The following is a 12,111-nucleotide window of genomic DNA, read 5'->3' on the forward strand; positions in this document are numbered from 1 at the left end:
AAAAGTTTAGTTTGCGGCTGTATAAATGTTTGTAGATTCTAGCGAAACAAATATATTGCGGGTTCTCTAATTTGTATTTGAAATCCTGTTTATTGCAAACTGGCTAGAGAAATCATAGTTTTGTGACTAAACGATACTTCTGCAGTGGAAATAGAAACTCAGAATGACAGTTTTTTATTATTTGTGAAAGGAGCTGTTCTTTCATAGAGCATCAAGTTGTTGAGGGGTATCTGTACAAGCGGTACCATAGTAGCCCCGGAACCTAAAGCGTCTGCAAGCTATCGTTAGAAAAATAGACGTTAGAATATGTTTTAAGTGAAAGAACTGTTAACTTCACTGATAGGCTTTTTAGAGGTTCTAAGAGACAAAAAAAAAATCCTGATTATCTAAAAGCCGTAACACGTACCAGAAAGATCGTTTTTTGGTCAAATGTAGCAAGCGTCGTCGACAATGATATTGGAAGGAAACTTGATGTTCTTATCATCAGCTATGGTTTCCCTAACAACGATAACATTGAATCCTTACAATGAAGTAGCGAAAGTAACGATAATAGAAAAAATAGTGCCGTTCTAGAGTTTTCGTATCCATCTTTAAGCTTTTTACTTAGAAATCTAAAAATCGTTTTTCCTTAACATATCTCATTAAAAAAAAATACGATTGATATAAAGCAAAGCTGTCCTACCACAAAACTGCCTCTGTTTAATTAGTACCATGAAAGGGCACTCATGATATTGAAAGAAACTTTTCCATCGCTTATAGCTGCAGTATAAATAAGATGATCTCTAAAATGTTTTATTTATAATAGTATTTATAATGTATGTAGAAGTGATTTGCTGAATTCGGAGTTCTGAGCGATTGGCGATTCCTAAAGATGCCAACTGCAGTTGACTATACAAGCAGGCCACGTAAAGCTAGCTTCACTAACTCGAATTGTTTGATTGATGAACTTTTTAAGGTTTTTTAATACCATGTCACGTACTTACGATGAGTTTTGTCTTGTCTGATAATTGCCACGTGTATTGCTTCAGTATACAAGGTGGCAGGATTGCGAGACCCGAAAGTTAGGTGTCTTAAACACTCCGATTAACGCTCCGATAAACACTCCGTTGAATGGCAGTGTTCTTAAATGGCAACCATGAGAATTTGATGTCACTCAGGCAGTAAGCGTATTGTACACATGATGGATATAGAAAATCACGAATGTGTGAAGATTATTGGTGAACAGTAGTTAAGTCTTGAATATGTGCCGCAATTGAATCGGCAAACACATTTAAAGCTGTTATGCAATCAAACAAAGTTAACCAGCAAGTCCGCTTCTAATTGTTAAAGAGCGAACAATTAATAGGACCTTTGGTGATGGTCGCGGCGTTTTCCTAATTACATACTGGCTATTGGCAGCTTGTATGTTAAAACAAAAGCTTCACACACGTGCAGCTTTAAACATAGCTCAGTTTGCTAATCGATGTTGGTGTGTGCGCAGATGGAAGGCACGAACGTAATTGACAGATTAGGACATAAATATAAGACGTATTGACCTCTTTTTCTACATGTCTCAGGCAATTAGATATCTGCATAGTAAATTTAATCAGACTGTTAAGTAAACCGGTGTTCTACACCATGCGAAGCACATTGTTTTAATAACCCATCTGTTCCAACAGTTCCATTCAGCGAATTCCGGCGCCACTACGAATTCACCGTTGTCATCACAAATCACTATTAAACGATGTCTCTTTACTGTTCGTTTTATCCCGTCTGATTCCCATTAGTCCTTGTATAGCCGCACTGGTAGCCGTCGCCGCCATTGGCGCCGCTCGGCAACGGCCATAGAGTGACACATCTGGGTCGCTTTTCCGATACGCTTTTCTCTCGCCGCGGTTCCCTTATTTCATTCGGTGATCTGAGTCTCGCTGATAGGAGCACAGGTCGATGGGGAAAGAGTTGGGACTAATATAACTGAGGAGAACTCCATTTTAGTTATTCTTTAGTTACGTTCCAAGGATAAAGGCAGCGGGAAACAGGCTTTCGTACCACTGCGAAGCTGTACATTGCATAAAAGCAAGTTGACTGGGCGCCACACAGACGGCGCTTGCCGCCTTCGTACAATATTAAAACGAGGGAATTATCACAGTCGTTTGTATACCACTCCAATCCAACCCTTCTACCCCGTCCCCCCCGGAGTTAGCAACAATCAACTAAAGTTCTAGATATAGATGTATTCGTTCGCAATCGTCGTTGATGCGTTCGCATGACAAAACACAGAAAAAAACGGCCATATTTTAGTTTGTCTATCGCAGGCAGTTTACGGTGCTGCTCGTTAGGCTGAATGAATGCTATCGTAAATGATGTTTGCTATCTCTGGAAATTTATCTTTCAAAGGAATCGGTCAGCGTATGCCACCTATACGATGGTGCGTGTAAAAACATGATATCGGTGCTGTATTAGCTATGGTGATGCTGGGGCTGGTCGCTGGACTGTTCGGCGGCCACGCGTTTTTCCGGTAAAACTTCCGGAATATCGGCTATCGGCGACGACGTGGGGTCCCGCTAGCGATGTAACGCGTCTAGCGATCTAACGTATCACCATGCAAGCCGCCGTAGCAGTATCATCACGCACGGACACAGCAGACAGGTGGTGGGTCCGCACGTAGCTTGTATTGCTTCGTTGTTTTGCCATATATTCGCTAAATACCCATCATAGCATCACTAGCAAAGCGTTTGTCCATACGGAGGCCCACACGCATTTGGAGAGAGTCATAACAACAGCCCAGATATCGCTCATTTCGTAGCAGCAGTTACCGCAGTGATCGAGCGCGATTGGCGCTAATACCTTTGTCGTAACTAGTAAGGATAAGTTTCTTCCACTTGTCGCTTGTCCTGTGAACGGTTGTAACGTCATAGACCGAGAACAGATGCACACGTGCTGTGGGATACGTTCATCAGTAGTAGAACAATGCTCGACAGCCCTTTACTGTGTATAGGCGTCTAGTGGATTCAGTGAGCGCATCTGTCATAGAATGCCCCAAATGTACAAACAAATTGAGTACTAATATATCCCTCTGTTTAATTTTTTGTCTAGATCACACAAAAATTAACTCATTTGCTTATTTTAGCAACCCATAAGTGTGCTATATTACTGCCTGGCAGTTACGTGAGGATTCAATTGCCAATATATATATATATCTATATGAGTTCTCGATTTCGTTGTGGCAAGCTGTGCTTGTGAAAGTCGGAAGCGAACGTTTCACCTAATTTCTCTTTACATGTCAGCCCCTGTTTGATAAGCTTGTTGAAAGCATAAAAGAGGCTATTTCAAACATCTTAAAAGTAGTCCTATGATGTTTTTTTGCAAAAATTCATCAAAATTTGAACTATTTTTTTTGTGCATTACAGTTGCTAGCTACTCTCTCACTACGGTCTAACATACTGTGCACTTAATTAATTGTACTCTGCATTACATGAGAAAGGAACATTAATTGAATGATTTCTTATTGATTATTATTGAACATTAATCAAATAACTTACGCGTTGTAGCTCTCTAGTAAACAATCAAGCTGGTGAAAGTAAACGTGTACTGTTCATCTCTTTTTCTGTTGAAAGGATATACAAGTATAACTTTATATTTTTCCAAAAAAAAAAAAAACGTACAACGATCAATGGCCTTGCTAACTTTTTGCCGAAGTTATAACTAGCCATTTTTGTGTCCAAAAATATTATTTATAGGTCCGACCGTGTGACATATCTGCCGTTCCTGTCAGCAAATGAAGAACTGAAACAATCTGCCTGCCACTTTCCGCTAGACGTTGCGATCCCGCCTAAACTCAATGGGAAAAAACATTGTCGTAACCTCAAGCTCTATACAAAGTTTAGATTTTTTTTTTATGCTTCAGATTGTGAATGATATCAACCAATTTGAATAATAAAGTCGTGCATTCGACAGAAACTGTATATAACCTTTGAAAATAAATTACGTATGGAAATTACAAGCAGCTTCAGATACACAATAGGTAGAAAAACACAGGGCTCCAAACTATAAGTTTATATTTAAATTTCTATGATTTTTAAGCATGTGCGACAGCCGAAGCAACGTAACGTTCCGATATATAATTATTATATGCTTTTCCTGAATTTTCTCAGACGTTTACGGACATTTTGCACAGCAAGTTCTAACTAGAACTGAACTTCGACAATTTACCGCCTCCTCTATCAAAGTGATCGTTTTTTAAGTAAGTGTTATTGGGAATCTGTGAGCCATATCGACGTGAGAAGCTAACTCATCCTTGACAACATACTGAAGCACATAGTTTGAGAGCTACAAGAATGGCTGTCTTCCATTTTCTAAAATATTTTTAAACCTTTTTGTTTACATAGGCTATTGCAACAAAAGCAGAAAATTTAAATGTCAAGTTAATTGTTGTTTTTTTCTTTATTCTACTATCGCTGTTCGATGTTGTCATAAAATAAGCATTTGGGAACCGTGCATGCAACGAAGCGTCTGCTACACGTCCTCTTTTGTGTTGTCGTCTCTCTATCGAAACTCTACATGACGGGTTAACATAATCGTGGGCGAAGATCACTGAAGCAGCGTTTAATCTTCTCTTTCAAGGCTGAGACAGTGGCGGTTTGTTGATATCAGCTTGGTGAACTTGGGTAAAATTATGCATGTAAAGGTTGACGTACATGTTTCAGTCTGGCTACTCGTCAAATTAGCGGTAATGACGATAAACAAAGTTTCATCTAGAATTTAAATTTTCCACTCGTATTTCAACAATAATATGGCAGCTTTCTTTTCTCGTCCGCTCGTAGAAGCAGTTCTTCACGACGTGCTGGAGCTATACGAAATAGATTTCGGATAAAAAGTTAAGACTATTGTTAGCATGGCGAAGCTTTGATGTTATTACAAACGATTTTCGTACTTACGCCCAAGTTAGATTAGAATTATTTGTTATCAAAATTTCTATTATTATTATTATATGATAGTTATATTTCAAAAGGGTATTTTAAAACGCGTACCCTTATTGAGGCATGGCTAAAATGTTTATTGTAAATTTTCTAATTCGTTCAATCAACAATGTCAGTCTAACGCCGGCATGAATATTATTCGTATGAAAATTTCTTTGGTAATTAATACGGTAAAGGCAGCTATCGTAATCATAACAATAAGACCCAGATAATGACGGTCTCAACAAATAACATAGTTTGCGCGTCCCGTTACAGGGGCAACGTGGTCAGAGCATGGCGTCTCTTCAAGGGCGTTACTGTAATCGCCATAAGTATGCTAACTCAGATTTCAACGTTGGTAATTAGCTGCCACGGCAAACGATTACCATGCCGACCCATGTGTTTGTTGAAAAAAGCCCGAACAGGCCCAGAAGTACGTTGGCTACCATTCCTAGTGCAAGAAAGTTTCTGACGCTATACCGAAACAGTGACGCCAAAAGCTAGTTCGCACAGTAGGACTAGTTAAAAATAAAGGATGCAAGTGTCGCGAGTCTAATGCAATAGACCATATGTATTCAGCAGCTGATTTAAAGGGACTTCACATCGAGTTGATGATGTTCGATTTTTTTCGCGGTTCAGCTTTCGGATGGTTCAACAAATAGGAAGTAGAGGCTGAAAGTCGGCCTCTAGAAATAATTTCAACGTCCTTATTGTTTGAACCTGAAGCAATCCTAGGCACGTCTCATTTCGCTCTCGAAACGATACCTAACGGCAGAATCATATGTAAAATAGAAAATATTAATTAGGTTCCCAATCATCTCACGGTTTTCGACCGTACTCCTAGCTCTTTGCATTTTGAGTTATTGCAGACTATCAAAAGCATTTAGTAGGGCGCAACCGGTCGTTTGTTGCGATTGTTTCCACTACAAGTGACCTTTACTATCGGCGTCTTGTGAATTCACTTGTATCATTCATGTTAAATTAATTAGTTTTGGCCAGTACCCGGCTCCGAGACCTGGAGGAGATGGCTCACGTTGGTAGAAGGCGGAACGTGCTCGAAATTTTCAAACTTTGTTAAATATCCTAGAGCTCATACGGTCATAGGCAAGTACCGCGTAGGGCCTGCAAGGCCTCAAACGGCAGTTGGAATCATGCCATTACGATACTACGAGATACTCGGGTAGAACTGTGAAGTACCTTTATCGCTTTAAGTTTTCACTGACTACTGCTTAGTTTTTTTGAGCCATATCTAGAAACAAAATGAAGTAGCATTACTTTTCTTCCCATCTATTTTTGTCTATTATTTTTCCCACTGCGCCGTCGCTTTAATAGACACCCAATACAAAATATTGATCTGCCAGATAGTACGTTTCTTTCAAAACATAAGACTTGGTGTATTAGTGCATCATGGTTAGCTCTTTTTTTTTTTACCCCGTTTGTCGTCTCGCCCCTGTGGTCAACATCAGCCTTTCGAACGGCTGTTTTTTTTCCGATCTTGTTGTACTCAGCTCCACTCTATCGGCTATTTTGCCATATTTGCCCGGGTCAACATGCTTTTTCCCTTTGGGATTTTTATTCATATTGCTGCTTCGTGACAATCCATGCAGTTGACGTCGTTTCCTATAGCTATTGTCAAGGGGTCCGAGAGAACAGCATAGGTGCAAAAAATATTTGCAGTAGATCAAAGCTAGATACTGAAAGATTGCATCATAGAGCGCTGACTACCGCATCGCACATTACAACCTCTGTTCAGAATCGGAACCTTCCTTCTTCCTGCTCAAAGATGATCGCAGCTAGCCGCCTCGAGTAGTTAACTCATAATTTTACTTCTATTAATTGTCCTGTTATACGATAGTTTTCGGCGGATATTTTGGAAAATGGGCCTATCTAAAACAATGTTATGCGTCCGGTAAACAATAGTAAAAACTTACAATAAACGATAATTCGCGCCTATTTTTCGGGTAACGTTTTTTACTGAGATCTGTTTATCGGTGCTTGGGATCAACGAAGGATTTACTTCTGTTGAATTTTTCCTTCTCCGAAAGGCGCCGTTTTTTGACCGAGTAAAACCACGTCGTCGTGATGTAGAATGCCATGGGTGCTGCAGTATCAAGGGCTTTCGAGAGGACGCAGGCCGCTGTGGATATAGATAAACGCAAGCTGACAAGTTGAGTTCGGCGTTGATCCATGCATAGTCTTCGCCATCAAACTTCTCCAAAACGCTTATAGGACATCCATACTGTAGCCATTGCCCTTTCAGTCCATATGACTCCCTTAAATAATCTATTCAGGTTTGGAGCCTGTTTAAACTTTGTCACTTACAGAATTTAGCATTCGATATGCGCATCTCTACAAAATCGTATCATTCCAAAACAACGAACAGGTCTAGTATTAACGCATCAGAGTGAATACAGCCTCCTGTAACACAACGCGTGCTAGTGATGTCAATTTCTCGGGCTGATTTTTGCGATACAACGTCTAACGGGATCGTGAAACACCGCTCATTTCTTCCTTTCCTACATACATACATACTACGAAGCCAGCGAAACAACGCTACGCTCTGCAAGAGCCTTACGGGGGCAAGCACGGAGGAAGCATCAAGCAGAGTATGTGCACTTATCACATCGTTTTTGCCCCTGTTTTTGTGTTCAGTGGTCTTCCTGGTGGAAAAAACTCAATTTCAACCATTTTATCAGCAGCTAGGTCTGCAATAAAAGCCTATCGTATTGAAGTATATTATAGCATCGACCCTGAATATAACCGACGAAGCCATAACGTATTGTCGAGAGCGAAATCCCACTGATCCGTGGTTATAGTAACAGTGACATCTCGTAGTCTCTGGAATCAAGCAAATATGAACTCGAACATATTTGCGTTTGTTGAAACAATTAACGACGACATGGAAATTTCGAAGTGAAATCTCAACGTAGAAATAGTGCGATATATGCTGAGCGGACTCAAGGCTCGCCGGGCGTTCCCGCGTCAATACAGCCAATAAAATTTGAAAGTCAATATTATTGACTTATTTGTTGCCAGTGTGTGGCAATTAGTCGTTAAAGCGTGTTTATTTCCTGGAAAAGGGTTAATTAAATTAACAGAGTGGCAATACGTACACAGGCACCTATGTAGTACCGTACACATGTTTTGTGTATTATATTCTTTCCCTTTCGCTGGCCGTCTCAGAAAGAATCGCGGCCTACGATTGTCGCTCAATGCTAAATTTTCCCTCTTGTTGTTCGTGTTAACGCATCTGAGGTGGAGGCGTTGTCGCTGTCAAAAAATCAATGGAATGGAGTGACAGTTTCGGCGCCGCACGCGCCCGCCCGCATCCACGAAGCAAAGGCTAGAGCCTGAAGCTGAAAAAGGAAGGAATCACTACTGGAAGTGATCCAATTTATCTTCAGTAACAACGCTAAAGATAGCAGCAGAAGCAACGACAAACATAGGTAGCAATGATAAGCCAAAAACGCCGACCCGACCCAGTGTAAAGGGTCTTGTTCGAAGATCCGAATAGAAACGATGGACCAAATTGGTTTATCAGTCGTCTGGCGGGGCATCCACTGAGTTCTAGAGAAGAATAAATTTGTTTGTCCATAAACGCCAGAATCGCTCATCCCCAAACAGAGTATCGACGCCGGTCACTAATCCAATTAATATCAACAGAAAAGACATCGAAAATGGCTATTCCTACAACCCACTAAATATTTTTTATTTTCCATAATTTCTACAACATGACAACGATACGTTGTACGAAAGTGTAACGTACAGACACGGAGCTCTTCACAACAACCACAAAAAAATAAAGACATAGAAGATAATTTCTCATGCGATAAATTGCACGATATGACTGCACTGAAGTAGAAGAACTCTGTACCACGGCTATTTAGATTACATTGAGCTCACTATGTACGGGAGGTTTGACTACAAAGAACACGGACTAGTGTGGCATTTCAAGAGAGCCCATTGCGGAAAACTTGCATTCTGAATCTCTGTATAATAATGATATAGGACAGGCCAGATAAGGAATAATAACTTGCCGGTGCGAAGGTAATATCAAACATAGGATCCGTATGTATAAAATGTTATTATATGTTGTTATCTGTGCTACCAGAGGTTTGTAACGTTCCTTGACGAGGACCGCTTCTGCTTAATGGAAGACAATGTTTTTAGAAGAGATTATCGTTTTCCAATAAAAGCTTCGATACTCTCTCTTGAATATACAGCGCAGCAGACGGACATCGTGCGTTTAAACAGATAGTATAGGAACTTTTCTTAAAATGCCTTAACAGAATGTAAAGCCGATGACGCGCTCTAGATAATTATACTACGGAATTGACTGAAAAACTACGCTTTTTGAAGTTCGTCACAGGATTGGAAAGGTTTCCGTTGTTAACCTAGCCTTAAACCAAGTATGAACAACTTTTCTGCCATTGTCGCCTTAAAGGATACATTTTGAAAATAGTAGACCTCCTAAAAGCTATTTAATAGAACCGCTTATTTTATAACGATTCAACATGATCTTGTAGCATAGTGTTATGCCGTATATTGTTTGTACACATATAGAAGCTGTACCAGCCAGATCAGAAAAGTGCAACATCATTGATTATTAAAAAAATATTCAACTTTGATGATTGCCTGTCATTTTTTCCTTAACTATAATAGTACGAGCATAACTTCGATTAGTTTTAAAGTTCTTATCCATAGCGGCGAATAGGTCTTTTTTGAAAATGCCTGCTTGAAATTTATGAGGTGTTTTAATAGAATCTGCAATTGACGCTAAAGCGGTGTTATTTTTATATCTCACCATAATAAGCTTTCATTAGAACCACACTCGCAGCGAACAGAGCAGAATTTTCAGTTAGATAGATGACGCCAGCTCTTTTATATGAGCGATTCGTTCAGCTTCAAAACTCACTTAGTTTCGTTTAGTGCTGTAAACTCGTGACCCAAGATGTCAGGCGTCGGCCTTTGTCGATGCGGAATAGATCCAACATAGCCTAAAGGTGTGTTATTTCAAATAACAGCGATGTTCTTTGTATTCCAGAAAATAATTCTATCCTTAAATGATCTAGGTCGGAACGTGATACAATACGAAGCGTTACTACATGCATATAGGCAGCATTTAAGGCGCAATCTAGTGGCTTATACGGGTACCCAATCCTGCCAATTAGAACAAATCGCAAAACTTTCAAACAGAATGCCAATGTATCCCAATATTTTAAATGTCGGGAGGGAAGAGCGTACCAAACGCAACTCGCTTCAACTGGGGCTGCTGACTTATGCGTAAATGAGAAGTAAAAGCCACTAGCCTTAAGTGTGGGATTAACGCAGTTCAAATACATGAAGGTCTCATCATTTGGTAAAATTTAAACCCGTTTGAAGAGAAATAGCCGAGTCTATATATAATAGAGATATTTGCTCAATATAATAAAGATCAATATTAAATAAAAACCTACTACTCGCTTAAGTATTATGCTTGAAATAAGCTTTCCTCAGCAACCGGGTTACTTACTCTAGCTTGTTAGTGACGACAGTCTTATGCAACTTTTATTTGACGACCCTCATATCAGCTTCGTTTATTATTTCTGTATTTTTTTTCTCCTCATGATAAAATGTAGATACAATATATGCTCCTCGCACATATTGGATTTTAAAGAAAACGACTCCATATATTAGTATTGAGTGCAATAAATATATGAGCGAATAAGCTAAGTTTACAGAATATGTACATTTATTTAGCCATTCTATTATTATCGCTCGAAATTAAACCTTACGGCCGCTATAGGTGTAACACTGTTCAGACGGATCAAGAAGATAGCGAGGGTAATCTCTACCACCCCAGTAATTACATCTATTAGTGTTATGATCTAATTAATTGTATGGATTTTCGTTTGCATAAACTCAGGCAGATATAATCCAAACGAATGCGACAAGTATGATGTTGAGTCACTCCCAGCATCGACTTGACGTTCGGCCCTCCTCTGCCGCTTCCTCCTGCATTTAACCTGACCGTTTTTCGGTCCTCAGTTTTAGTTTTGGGCTAGGTCAGCGCCTACGTGTTGCTGATCCAAAAGCAAACGAAGACGAGAGACAGAGAATGCCGGAGTGGTAGCTTTTGTCGGTACTCCTGGCGTGCAGTACGCTTCCTGATAATAAGCGCTAGTATGAGGGTGAGCAAGAAAAAGAATTTATAAGTAAGGCCTTTCTTCCAGTGTCTTAACGAACTCGGGCCAAGTATTGCACTTAATGATACGGCTCGTACCTCTTAATATGGCGCTATTTGTTCAATATTTGACGCAACATTGAAGAAAATGGCATTGCCTTCTCGAATTTTCTTTTCGGAAAATATACCGTTAGCTTCTTATGAGCGTATATAATGACCAGTATAATCTCGAAGTTCGACGGAACAATTGTATCAGACTGGGCACGAGTTTACCAACGTACGCATAATTTCGAGGTTGTTTGACTATAAAGCTCCGGTCAACTGCTAGCTCACTTATAATAAAGAATGGATATTATATTCAAATTATAATTACTTTTTGCATTAGCGTCAATTAGGCAAAATAGCATCAAATAACAGCTGGGCCTCCCGTCAACATCTTCATAAATTGAACTTGAATCTATCAATGCAATCCATCGTGCCACTGACATGCGTTTCCTTAGACGGACTTGTCGATGAAGGTGGTAACTGTATAGTTCAGCCGCAACTACTGAGATGCACTGGCCACGGGCAGCTATTATATTTACTCAATGTTTATTTGGCCTTCTGTAAAGCAGTTATACTATGCGAGGCATTCCTTTAAACGGTATCTACGTTTATCCATGGCTTCTATCAGGTGTTAGAAAGCATCCACAGTAGACCTAGTAGCTTTCTAAAAGCTGAACGATGCAGCTGCTACGCATACAAACACGTACGAACTTCAACAACTCACGGGGATACTACTACTACATACTATACGCCCTGCATGTATATCTATATACAGGACGGGGTATCTAAACTGGAATATTAGCGGACTATTTGTTGGGGCGAGCATGCGTTCATCCACTATACTTGATAGCAGAAAAAAGCCACTTCGTTTTAGAACAAGGCAATAAATCTATCATGGCGGAAAGCAATGCCTCGTTTTCGGAGTTTGAATGAAGATAAGCTACCATCCAATGCGCTCACGGTCGA

Source organism: Varroa destructor, unplaced genomic scaffold (assembly GCF_002443255.2).
Source record: "Varroa destructor unplaced genomic scaffold, Vdes_3.0 BEIS01000002.1, whole genome shotgun sequence".
Classification (NCBI taxonomy): Eukaryota; Metazoa; Arthropoda; class Arachnida; order Mesostigmata; family Varroidae; genus Varroa; species Varroa destructor.